Source organism: Pinus tabuliformis, chromosome 1_1, assembly GCF_031772625.1.
Source record: "Pinus tabuliformis cultivar Carrire ecotype Pingquan chromosome 1_1, CPIR1, whole genome shotgun sequence".
Taxonomy (NCBI): Eukaryota; Viridiplantae; Streptophyta; class Pinopsida; order Pinales; family Pinaceae; genus Pinus; species Pinus tabuliformis.
The window spans coordinates 282,808,598-282,821,134 of record NC_142297.1 but is presented as its reverse complement, the minus strand read 5'-3'; positions in this window follow the sequence as shown (position 1 = coordinate 282,821,134).

Genomic DNA, 12,537 nt, shown 5'->3' with positions numbered 1-12,537 from the left:
AGCTGCCAAATTTTGTATTTTGAATTCTGCATTGTATTGGAAAGATCCCGGTGGCATTTTAAACTGTCTGGTGGAAGAGGAGGCAAAGAAATCCATGGAAGATTTCCACGGAGGAGAGTGTGGTGGTCATCTTTTTTGGAAATCAACGGCTAACAAAATTTTAAGAGCAAGGTACTACTGGCCTACTTTATTTTCTGATGTGCATAAGATGGTAAAGCGTTGTCATAAGTGTCAAATTTTCGAAGGAAAACAGAAATTACAGCCTTTGCCACTCAAGCCTATCGAAGTGAGCGCTCCTTTTCAGCAGTGGGGGTTGGATTTTATTGGGGAAATTCATCCCGCATCTTCCGGACAGCATAGATGGATCCTTACAGCCACAGACTACTTTACAAAATGGATTGAGGCAGCACCTACCAGACAAGCGACGGATATGGTAATCATCTCATTTCTGAAAAATAACATCTTGTCTCGCTTTGGTTGTCCAAACAAAATAATCACCGATAATGGAGCAGCTTTCAATCAAAAAGGATGGTGGAATTTTGTCATCGATATCATGTAATTTTGGGTCATTCAACTGCCTATCATCCGCAAGGAAATGGATTGGCTGAATATTCAAATAAATCTTTAGTCAACATCATAAAAAAACTACTGGAAATTAATAAGAAGAGCTGGAACAAGTGGCTAGTTCATGCACTTTGGGCAGATCAAATCAGTCAGAAAAGGTCTATTGGTATGTCACCATTTGAGCTTGTTTATGGAGTAGACATAGTATTCCCAGCCACCCTTGCTGCCCCAATGGTCAGGCTTCTTCAGGAGGCAAGCAGCGAGGAAGATCCCATGCAGAGAAGGCTGAATCAAATGATCCACTTGCAGCAAACAAGAGAAGAAGTTTTCCAAAACACATCCAAGTTGCAGGAGAAAATAAAGAAAATCTATGACAGAAAGGCTAAAGCGGACAAATTTCAGTTGGATGATGTGGTGCTGAAGTGGGATGCAAGGAATGAAGAGAAAGGCAAGCACGGAAAGTTCGAAAATCTGTGGAAGGGTCCTCTCAAAATTGCAGCATATAGCGGTCAAAATGCCTTTCTTCTGAAGGAAATGAACGGGGAAGACTGTCCTAGAGGGCCGATCAATGGTCGGCTGCTCAAGCGGTATCATTGTTAATCTATCAACGTTGCTTTCACTGTCATTGTAAATACCATTTTCATTTAAGTTTGGTTTCAGATGTACAGTCAGTTCTTGAGTTATTCCAATTGTCAAGTTTGAGTCAGTTTCTTGGTTACTTCAGTTTTGTAAATAAGCTAGAGTCTTGTGTTGTTTATCAAATGATGACTCCATAGCCCAATGGACCAAGAGGCACTGTCTAGCTCCTCCAGAGATCTGCTATTCTTGGCACCTCCAAGGAGCTGCCATCCCCCGTTGGAGCCAATGTTAGAGTCGGTCTGGTCAGCCCTCCGTCAGAGATCAAAGCTCTTTGTGCATTTCAATTTTAGGTGTCCCGTTTCATTCACTCAGTTGCATTTCACTAGGGACATGTCATGATCTGATAGAGAAAGTCATGATACTCATTTCCCCTCATGTCTGGCCTCTGCTGGTTCAGGTCTTGGTCCCAAATCAATCAAATTCATGATAGTCAAGGTCTGGTTCTGTTTCAGGACAGATTTAGTTTTTATGGTTTGAGTCTAAGAATTCATCAGTTTGGTCTCAGAAAACATGCCCAGAACAAAGTCATGCAGACCAGAGGGAGGTCTTATACACCTACAGTGCAGAAAGCTTCATCATCAACGCAAGAGACATCGACTTTTCTTCAAAACTCTGTTTTGAAGAACAATCAAACAAGGTCAACTATGACAAAATTTTCCGAAAATCGACAGTTGATATTTTCAGATGCAGTCATAGATTTCAAAGCCAGATGCCCCGTCACACAGTGCCTGCAAAGATGTGCCAAAGATTTCGTCATTCGAGCCAAAATTTCAAAGAAAAGGGAAAAAGAAGATTGTTTTAAAATCAATAAAAAGTGCAGAACAAAGACATTATAAAGTGGGTTTTCATAGAAGGAAAAATCAAACCAGTTTCTTTAAAGCCTATAAATACATATGACAGCCCAAAACAAAGCTATTGTGCCATTGAAGACTTGGAAAGACATTGCAAAAGGTGTAAGAGTGAGCTCGGTGAGGGTTTGAGTGAGTGGGAGGCGATTTGGTAAGCGCGGCGCATATACCAGGTCGCGCGACGCACACACAGCGCGCGACGCACTGGAAACCAGCCTGCAGTGTTAAATTGCAAGCGCGCGGCGCATGTAAGGTGCATGGTACACGGGAAAGAACGCGTGGCGCACACAGTCTAGCCGCCCAAAACAGTGCAAGAACATTGCGAATCTTTGTGAAGGCTAACAAAACAACAGGTAGGCCCGTTGTCAACCCTTCCTCATCAGTTTTTTTATTTATATGGTATGCATAAGATGTTTAAGATGATACCCCAAAAACACAAGGTTGACCATGAAAGGAATCATCAAAAGACAACGACGGTTGGGGTTGAAAATGTGCAAAGATGCCACCAAGGTCTACTTCCCTCCCCTTGTCTCCTCACTCCTCCTCATTCCCGCCTCCATTCTCATCATGATTCCTAAAGAAACACCCTAAAACTGCCCTAAACCCTCTCCCCTATTTCTCAAAACATTTTTGGTGCTTTTAACAGTGCGCGACGCACACACATACTGGCGCAGCGCACTCATCTTGCGTGACGCACTGGGGCCAGGTTCACAGTCTAAATTTTCCACGGGCGCGGCGCACTCAGAGCGCGCGGCGCACTGGGCAGTGCGCGCGACGCACAGACTTACAAGCCCAGAAATACACTAAATTGCCTAAAAATTCTTGTGGATGCCTACCACACTTGAAAGGAAAACCAATTACTCTCACTATTACTTCAAAATTGAGAAGAATAATAGGATTTGAGACTATGAATTATATACAAAAAGTTTTTATAAAGTCACCCAAAGAAAACACAAAAGAAATCAAAAGCTAGGGTTCTGCTATAGTGACAATGATTGCAAAATATGCTGCTATCCTACCTCTATCGGCTAATTCCCCCAGAGCTTTTTCCCATAATGGTTACCCTAGCTACATTGTGAACATATCTCTTTGTCCCCTTCACTCATATAGCTCAAGGGTGCCTTAACCCTACCCCATCAAAGCCACATCCCAAACACTCCCAAATCCCTGATAAATTTCCCCTTTAAACCCCTGTCCCCCTTTTCATCATTCCCCTCCTGATACTCCCTATGTTTATTGTCCCCTTGGTGACAGATTTGCAGGGCATCTATCAGTATCATTGCATTCAGAGGGCAGCACAAAATTCAGGGTATAAACAGTAGCAATGGCCTCGTAAAATTCATAAGATTATGAGGGGGAAACTCACAGTGATACAACTTCAGAAGAACAGGCTCCCCCGAGACCTAGGAGTGGCAAACATGTCAGGGATGAACCAAACACCCTTACTGAGTTGCAGGCATGCCCTCTCGCTATGTCTTGTTTCCAGCACTTGGCATGTTTCGAATTTTGTCAGAGGGTGGCAAATGTCAGAATTCATCATGAGTTGGCCCGCCTTTTTGCACTTCACCTACATGGAGGACAATCTATCTTGGCAGGGGTCACTTTCACATTGACACCAGAAACCATATCAGTGGCAACAGGCATACCAAATGTTGGAGAAAATTGGCACAAGAAAATGAAGTTGGAGAGGGAACTTTATGAGCCTTACATCAAGGCCAGTTGTTTGAGTCAGCTCACTAGAGTTTTCCCATTCAGATTTCTGAGAGATGATTATGCTCCGCTCATGAGATTGATCATGAAATACTTCAGTTGTGAGGGGAGGTTTTCTCGCCTTTATGCATATCACATCAGGTTGCTCATGCACTTCACCAGGGTGCGTATGATGAACCTCCCATTTTTCATCTGCGGGAACATAGAGAGGATGAGAAAATTCATGCAGCACAAGACCCCTCTATAGCAGCTCAACAGTGTTTATCACTTTTCTCTTATCCAGATTTTGGTGGACCATCAGTTGGGGTTGCAAGGCATTGCTTGGGAGGACTTCATCTCCCGTGACTTCTTCAGCGCCCCACCGGTAGTATCAGAGGTAAAGCACGAGAGTGGTGGCCCTTCTCAGCAGCATGAGTGCCATGAGACCACTGTGGTGCCATTTTCTAGCACATATCAGAGAGGCTATCCGAAAGGCACCAAGCCTTTGTTTGCAGCAGCAAAGCGAGTGTTATCTCCACCCGGGGTGGAAGGGGCCTCGCTTCCTACATTGGCAGTATAGGTACAGGTACAGGACAAGGGAAAGAAGCCTAAGCGTGAGGGGGGACCTTCAGGTGTGCCACCAGGTAAACAGAAGGCCAGATCTATTCTCATTCGTGATGATGACGATACAGATGCACATCCACAAAACGCACAGATGAAAGAGATCTTCCAGGAGCAAGAGGCCGAGATTCACTCTTTGAAACTCAAGTTGGAGATGGAAAAATGGAACATCAGGTATTTAGAGCAGAGGAACAAACAACTGGAAGACCAACATGTGATCATGGAGCTGCAGAACATCCGTGAGGATCGCCTGATCGCCCAGCAGAGGGGGATCGAATTCACTTCATTGGAGCAACAGGTGAGGGATGATTGTGAGTCTGTTCTTGAGAGAGTGAACATGCACCTGGACAACATGTTGAACAAAGCCAATGAAGATAACACACTGTTGAGACACATGGCTCATCATTACAGGGCACGGAACTTGAGTTTGAGAGCCCAAATAAGGAATTTGAAAGCAAAATTGAGGAAAGACACAAAAAGGGAAAAAAGGGAAAAGGAGCAAGATAGGCTCAGAATCTTGGCTGAGGCTTCCTTGGCTCAGCAAGGCACCCCTTAGAGAACTTCCAGCCCAAATCTCAAAAAATTTGGGCAAATTTTGGTCACAAGGAAATTTTTTGGGCGAAAAACAGGGATTTTCTCCCTATGCGCGCGGCGCTAAAATTCTAGACCTCAGATCGAGGAACGACTTACATAGTTGGATTCAGCATCGAAAAATACATCTACTGGTGTTCGGGCAAGAAATTTTGATAAGTTTTGGGTCTCCTAAATGTCAAAAAACACTTAAAAATGGCTTTTCTGCCACTTTTTGGACACACAGAAAGCTATCTTGGGAGAATGAAGTTTTGGATGGGAAAATGAGCATCAAATTCAGAAATTCTAGTGGGGTTAGAAAGTAGACAGGCCAAGCTTTCCAACAAGCCCACTTGGGAACATTTTGGACACCTGCAAGTGCCCCAAAATAGGCTCCAAATTAGCGCGACGCACAGAGGAAATTTTGCCCAGTTTGCTTCCGTTTCGCGAAATTTCGGGTCGCGACTTCTCCAAGTGGGCCCGGTCATTCACTATTCGGTTTTTTGGCACCATAGGCAGAATTTAAAGTACTTTCTCTCCAGGTGGGCATCTATCCAAGTGGCGAAGAATGCAAAGGGTCACCACACGCCAAATGTCATGCTTGGAAGCGCTGCACCTGTAGCTGATGGTTGGCTCTCCAGCTTCATTTTGTGATCATTCGAGTAACTGCCCAACCCCTGGGCGTTCCATCTCTTCTCTACACTTTCTATATATTGTATGTATTTCATTTGCAAAGGGTTGGCTGGCTTGTAACTTCTGGGAGACTGTGGGAAAGAAACTTTGTTTCTGCATTGTATATTTTTACAGAGAATTAATGAAAGGCAGCGGCTCTGTTTTATGAGATTCCTGTGGTTGTAAGTGTAGCAAGTGTGTCTCTTATGTTTTCATATGTACCTTGTTATGTTCCATATTTCATTTCACATTCATTTTTGGTGAAGTTTTTCGAATGAGATTAGGTAGAATTCAATTTTATTGCTCTACCTAGAGGAAAATTTCATGTATAGTGTTCATTCTTCTGTTGAAAAGGATTCATTTCCTATGCCCTTTTCACCTTCTTAATCAATCTCTCCATTCCGCCATATCTTAAAACTAAAATTGCTATGCTTTCTGCCTACCTTGCCTCAAGAAATAATCTGCTCCTTTATGTTAAGTTCTCTGTTCATTGAGGTCCAGTGGTCCCATAACATCCCAGAAATACAGTCACTTTCAAAAATCCTTTTCCAAAGTCCTTTTTTCTCTTACTAGCCTAAGGTAAACATCGCATTGTAAGTCATCTCAGACCTTTTTGTTTATCCATTCGCTGAGTGTGACTCGGAGAGAGCCCTCTCCTACTCTCGTAGGGCTAGCTACGAGACTGAGCGTGGTTTGTGGTTACCCTGATTTTCGCCTTCTTTCAGCCTGAGGCGGATTTAGGTGCTAAAAGATATTAAAAATCGATCCCTTTTCCATCCCACTTATATATCATTGGGAAACTGGTCCCATTATATCTAGTCGGAGCCACCACATGAAACGGAAAAGGAGCTGCTTTTAAGGTCTGGACCGGGTGATTTTCCTCGATGTTTGATGCAACGATTTTCGAGGCATCAACATTTTTGGTGCTAGAAGGAGGGCATGAACTATGAATGGTGAGTAAATCCAAATCTACAATCCATTATGAGAGTAAATCTCCCTCCACCATACCTCCGACTTCTCCCTCGCATGCTAAATATTCAGTTTCTAAGCGAGAAGTTGAGGAAATAACAACCACTGCTCAACCCCAAAACATCTTAGATAAATCAACTTTAGAATCTCCCGAAGTAAAATATATAATTCATAAACTTCAAGGATTCTCAATATCACCACATAAATCTCAGTTATCTCAAGGTAGTGTGACTTCGCAATTCATTCCTTCTCATCCCCTCACCAGACTTCAGAGTGAAAAGCTTGGTATTGAACGTACTAAATTACCTTTGCCTAAAAGGAAAAGAGCAAGGAAGACAACTAAAGGGTCTAATAGTGAAACTTTCTCATCATCGTCATCCATTTCATCTTCTCCATTGCAAAGTCAACCATCGACTCCCCCTCTCTAGATTGTTATTCAACATGGTATTGGAACTTCAACATCTGCTTCTCAACCATATAGAACTTCAATATCCACTCCTTCTAAATCCCTCAGAACTTCATCTGTGCTATCATCCATTAGTAGCTCAACAATGGCACAAACCCATGGAACAATCCTGGTGCTGTCACAATACCTGCACCTTTGAACCCATTGCCAGCCAATCCTGAGAAATGGTTGCCAAAATTCAATCTAGATGCAGGTGTTCAAGCAGATGAACAAATAAACAACTTTGTGTTGTCAGTCAATTTAAAAGGAGTTACTGAAGAAGATGTGGTTGTCAGGCTTTTCTCGTATACCCTACAAGGATCAGCCGGGTCTTGGTATTTTTTGTTACCATCAGGATCCATTACTAGTTGGAATATTTTCCAAGAGTAGTTCTTAATTAAATATGGTGATGACAGATCCATAGCAACGTTAATCAATGATATCTCAAATCTTAAAACAAAATATAGAGAGCCTATAAAAGAGTTCAATTCACGATTTAATAAACTCTTGAATAAGATTCCTACTACCTCAAAACCTAGTGAACAGGTTAGAAGTGAATGGTACATATCAGCCTTACCTTCAAACATAGCTATCTTTGTAGATAGAGCTACAAAACCTACTCTAGCAGAGAATATGAATGAGGCAATTGCTGTGTAAAAATGTATCATCGCCTTAGAAAAGAAAGCTACTCTTGAAGATAGAAAATCTAAAAAAGTTACCTTCAAAGATGATTCAAAGAAGAAAATGGCTAAAGATCCATATGATATGAAAAGTCTCCAAAAGGTTCTAAGAACTATGTCAAATGAAATGATATAAATTAAGAAACAAGTAGCTAAGACCTCAACCAAGAAGCCATTTAGAAACTTTAAGAAACCAAAATCAAAACACCCTAATGCTATATCCAACGCAGAGTCAAACCCCGAGAATGATGAAGAAGAAGATACGGTCTTATCATCTGAAGAAACTGAAGAAGAGGAAGCTGTAGAATGTCGTAGGATGTGGGACTTCATTTTGCCCAATTCTGATACTGAAAATGAACAGGAAGCTTTTCCAATAAGTACCAGGAGTAAAGGAACTCCCAAACCTGTTCAAGCGACTCAAAAGAAAAAGAACATGGGTACTACTAAAGGAAGGGCTCCCACAAAGAAGTATACAGAAATACCTACTCAAAATCAACCATCAACTTCCAATCCACCTTCAACATCTAAAACATTAGTAGTTGTAGACTCTATGGATTACAACATCATTGAAGACATGAAGAAAATGAAAGCAAATATCACTATGTTTGAGCTTAGTAAGCTTAACATAAAAAAAAATTGTTGCTCAATGAATTAAATGCAATACCTTCTTCTCCTCTTCCGAATGTTGTGTTGTCCAAAGCTGCTAATGAGACAGGTAAGCCACTAGCTGGTAGAGTAGAAGCTATTGATTCTGTTCTGATCGGAGATAGATCAAATTCTCATACTCCTTTTCTCTTGACCTACGAGATTTATAATAGAAATCTACACAATTTCTTGATAGACTCAGGGGCTTCAGTGAATATAATGCTGGCTTCGGTTTGTTCCAAACTGAATATTGAACCCCAAATGTCTGCAGCGCATATTGTCCAATTGGATAGAACTAAGGTCCAAGTATATTAATTGCTGATATTCCTGAATTTTATGGTTTGATTTTAAGCAGAGACTGGTCTGAGAAACTTCATGGTTATATTTCTATCGATTAGTCTCACATGTGGCTTCCCTATAAAGGGAAGCCAAATCAGATCAAGATCGATCGGGAGAAGCATGTGACTCATACTATAACGGAATTCGAACAAAAAAATCAGCCTATAGCATTCAACAATAATATTCTTGGTAACTATTCATCTGAATCATCCTTTGGTAATTTTAGTGCTCAATCATCACCTTTCTCAGTTAATAATTTCACATCTCAAATTGAAATTTTTTTCCAAACAGATACATCAAGATGTGTTAAAATTGATGAGGAAATTATAAATAAAACTATAAATAAACCTTTATTTTGGTCATTATATTTTGATGGGTCTAAATCTAATGACGGTGCAGGAGCAGGATGTATTTTAGTTAGTACTAAGGGAGAAAAGACTATGCTATCATGTAGATTAGAGTTTGAGTGCACAAATAATACTGCTGAGTATGAAGCCTTGATTCAAGGACTTTACAAAGCAATAGGTCTTAAGGTGCAATATTTGAAAGTGTTCGGTGACTCTGAAATTGTTATAAAGCAGGTCAGAAATACTATACATTACCTTTCTAGTCACCTTAAACATTATCAATCCTTGGTACAAGACTTTGTATCTCATTTTCTAGCATTTAATATTTCTCCCATTCCTAGATCTCAAAATGCAGCAGCAGATTTACTAGCCAATGTTGCTTCTAAGCTCATTCCATTTGAAGATTACAGTCCCGATAGAGTTTCAGTAGAGTTAATTTTCAGACCATCGATTCCTGGTAATGTCAATAACTGGCAAGTATTCAATCATAATGATGACATTTTAAATTTTTTAACTTCTGATAAGTCCTATGATGTTAAAATTATTGATAAAAGTGAGCATGATCTTCAAATGAAAGAAAAACTTGAATAAAATTCAATACCTAAACCAGTGGTCAAACTTAAAGACCTTTATTACATAAAAGATAGGTTTAAACAGGGTACTAATTTAAAGCTTCAAAGTTCCACTTTAAGATTTGAATTAATAAATCTTGGCACAGAGACCAAGCCACAAAATATCAATCTGGGATTAGGACTTACTTTAGAAAAAAGATTTGCATTTATCAGGTTATTGAATAGATATAAAAATGTCTTCGCTTGGAATTATTATGACTTGAAAACATATGATACTTCTATCATATATCATACAATTCTGATGATATCTGAAGAAAAACCAGTACAACAGAAATTAAGGAAAATTCATCCGAACCTTGAAAGTTTGATAAAAGCCAAATTAAACAAACTCTTGAAGGCTAAGATAATTTTTCCTGTTAGACATTCAAATTGGGTGTTCAACTTGGTGCCTGTGAGAAAGAAGAATGGTGACATTAGAATTTTCATTGATTTCAGAAATCTTAATAAGGCAAGTCAAAAACATAACTTCCCACTACCAACAATGGAGCAAACTCTGCATTCAGTAGCTGGTTCTGAATTAATGTCTTTCTTAGATGGTTTTTCAGAGTATAACCAAATCTTGGTGCACCCTGATGACAGACTCAAGACTACTTTTAGAACTAAGTGGGGAACTTATGCCTATCAAAAAATGCCTTTCGGTTTAATTAATGCTGGAGCTACCTTCCAAAAAGCAATGGATATAGTATTCAAAGGTCTGATTAATAAATCAGTAGTTGTTTATTTGGATGATATCACTGTCTTCTCTAAGAAAAGAGAAAATCATTTACATGATTTGAAACAAATCTTTGAACCAAAAGGTATGGGATTTCACTGAATCCTAAAAAGTCATTTTTCGCTCTTGACCAAGGTAAACTCTTAGGGTTCATTGTTTCAAAAGATGGTATATATATCGATTTAGATAGAATCAAAGAGATTTTTGATATTCCATTTCCACATAATAAAAAATCAATTCAATCATTTTTAGGTCAAATAAATTGTGTAGAAAGGTTTGTTCCAGATTTTTCACTGATTGTTTTACCATTACAAATCATGATCAAGAAAAACTCAGTGTTTAAATGGGGGCCTATAGAAAGGGAGGCTTTTGATTCAATCAAGCAAGCAATCATAAATTATCTTTCATTGAACAGTCCCAATTTTTCAAATCATTTTATTTTATATACTCTAGCATCTGATTCATCATACATAACAGTATTGACACAAATCAATGATCAAAACTTGGAAGCACGAATTTCATTTTATAGTTCAAATATTCAAGGTGCTGAGCTCAATTACTCTGAAGTTGAAAAGCAAGCCCTTGCTATATTTAAAGCCATTAAACACTTTAGGCCCTATCTCTTAAAGGCTCACACAAAAGTTATAGTACCTTTTCAGCAGTAAGACGATTGCTAGTGCAAAGGGAATTGGGAGAAAAAAGAGCAAATTGGGTCACGACATTACAAGAATATGATTTGGACATTAGACCAGCAAAGATTGTCAAAGGCCAAGGTTTTTGCAGGTTGTTAGCAGGAGCTTCTAATATTCAGGAACATGAAGGTACCAACAATATTGAAGAAATCAATGAGATAAGTACCATCAATCTTGAATTTCAATATGCAGATTTGATATTTTATTTGAAAAATGAATATGCTCCTTCTAATCTTTCCTATAAAAATAAACGTGCCATAAGACTGAAAGCAAAAAACTTCATGATTGTTGATGATGTGTTGTTTAGAAGGAATTATGATTCGATTTTGTTAAGATGCTTAGAAAAAACTGAGGCGCAAAAGGTCTTGCAGGAATTACATGATGGTCCAGCAGGAGGACATTTTGGAGCTGATACAACAACTCACAAAATTATTCATGCTAGGTATTATTGGCCCACCTTATTTAAAGATACTCATGAGTATGTAAAAAAATGCAGAACATGTCAAACTGCTAGTGGAAGACAAAGAAAGCTAGCTTTTCCTTTGCAACCAGTGAACATTGAGTAGCCCTTTGAACAATGGGGATTGCATATCATTGGAGAAATTATTCCACGTTCATCCAAACATCACAATTACATCCTTACAACTATGGATTATTTTACTAAGTGGGTACAAGCAATTCCTTTGAAGACAAAAAACTCTGAGGCAATCATTGAATTCATAGACCAGTTCATCATTACCAGGTTTGGTGTACCAAACGCTCTTATTTTTGATAATGCATCTTATTTCTCTAGTAATTCCATACTTGAATTTTCTATCAAAAGAGGATTTAAATTGAAATATCTGCAAACTAATACCCTCAGGGTAATGGTTTAGCAGAATCCACCAATAAAAATCTTATCAAAATCATTAAGAGAACTATTGATCAGAATCATAAGAATCAACATAAATCTTTGATATTCGCATTATGGGCAGAATGTATAACATAGAAGGCCTCAATAGGTGCTTCTCCTTCTAATTTGGTGTATGGAAAGGAGGCTGTCATACCAGCAAACTTAGTACTTCCATCACTAGCCTTAGTGCAGTTTATTGAAGAAAATCCCTCATCTTCTATTCAATTGAGATATAATCAGATCCTGAAATTAGAAGAAGAAAGAGAGAAAACCCGAACTACACATGCGAAGCATCAACAAATTATTAAGTCTTCTTTTGATACAACTTCCAATGGCCCAAAACTTTTACAAATTGGTGATCTTGTTTTGAAATGGGACAAAGCCCACGAGGATAAAGGAAAACATACTACATTTCAGAAAATGTGGCTTAGACCGTTTCAAATCAGTGAGAATATAGACCCATCAACATTCATATTGCAAGATTTATCAAGAAAGAGAGATTCTCTTCCTGTCAATGGGCTTATTTTGAAAAAGTTCTTCACTTGAGGAAGTAACCCCTTCTTACATTGTAAATAATCAAT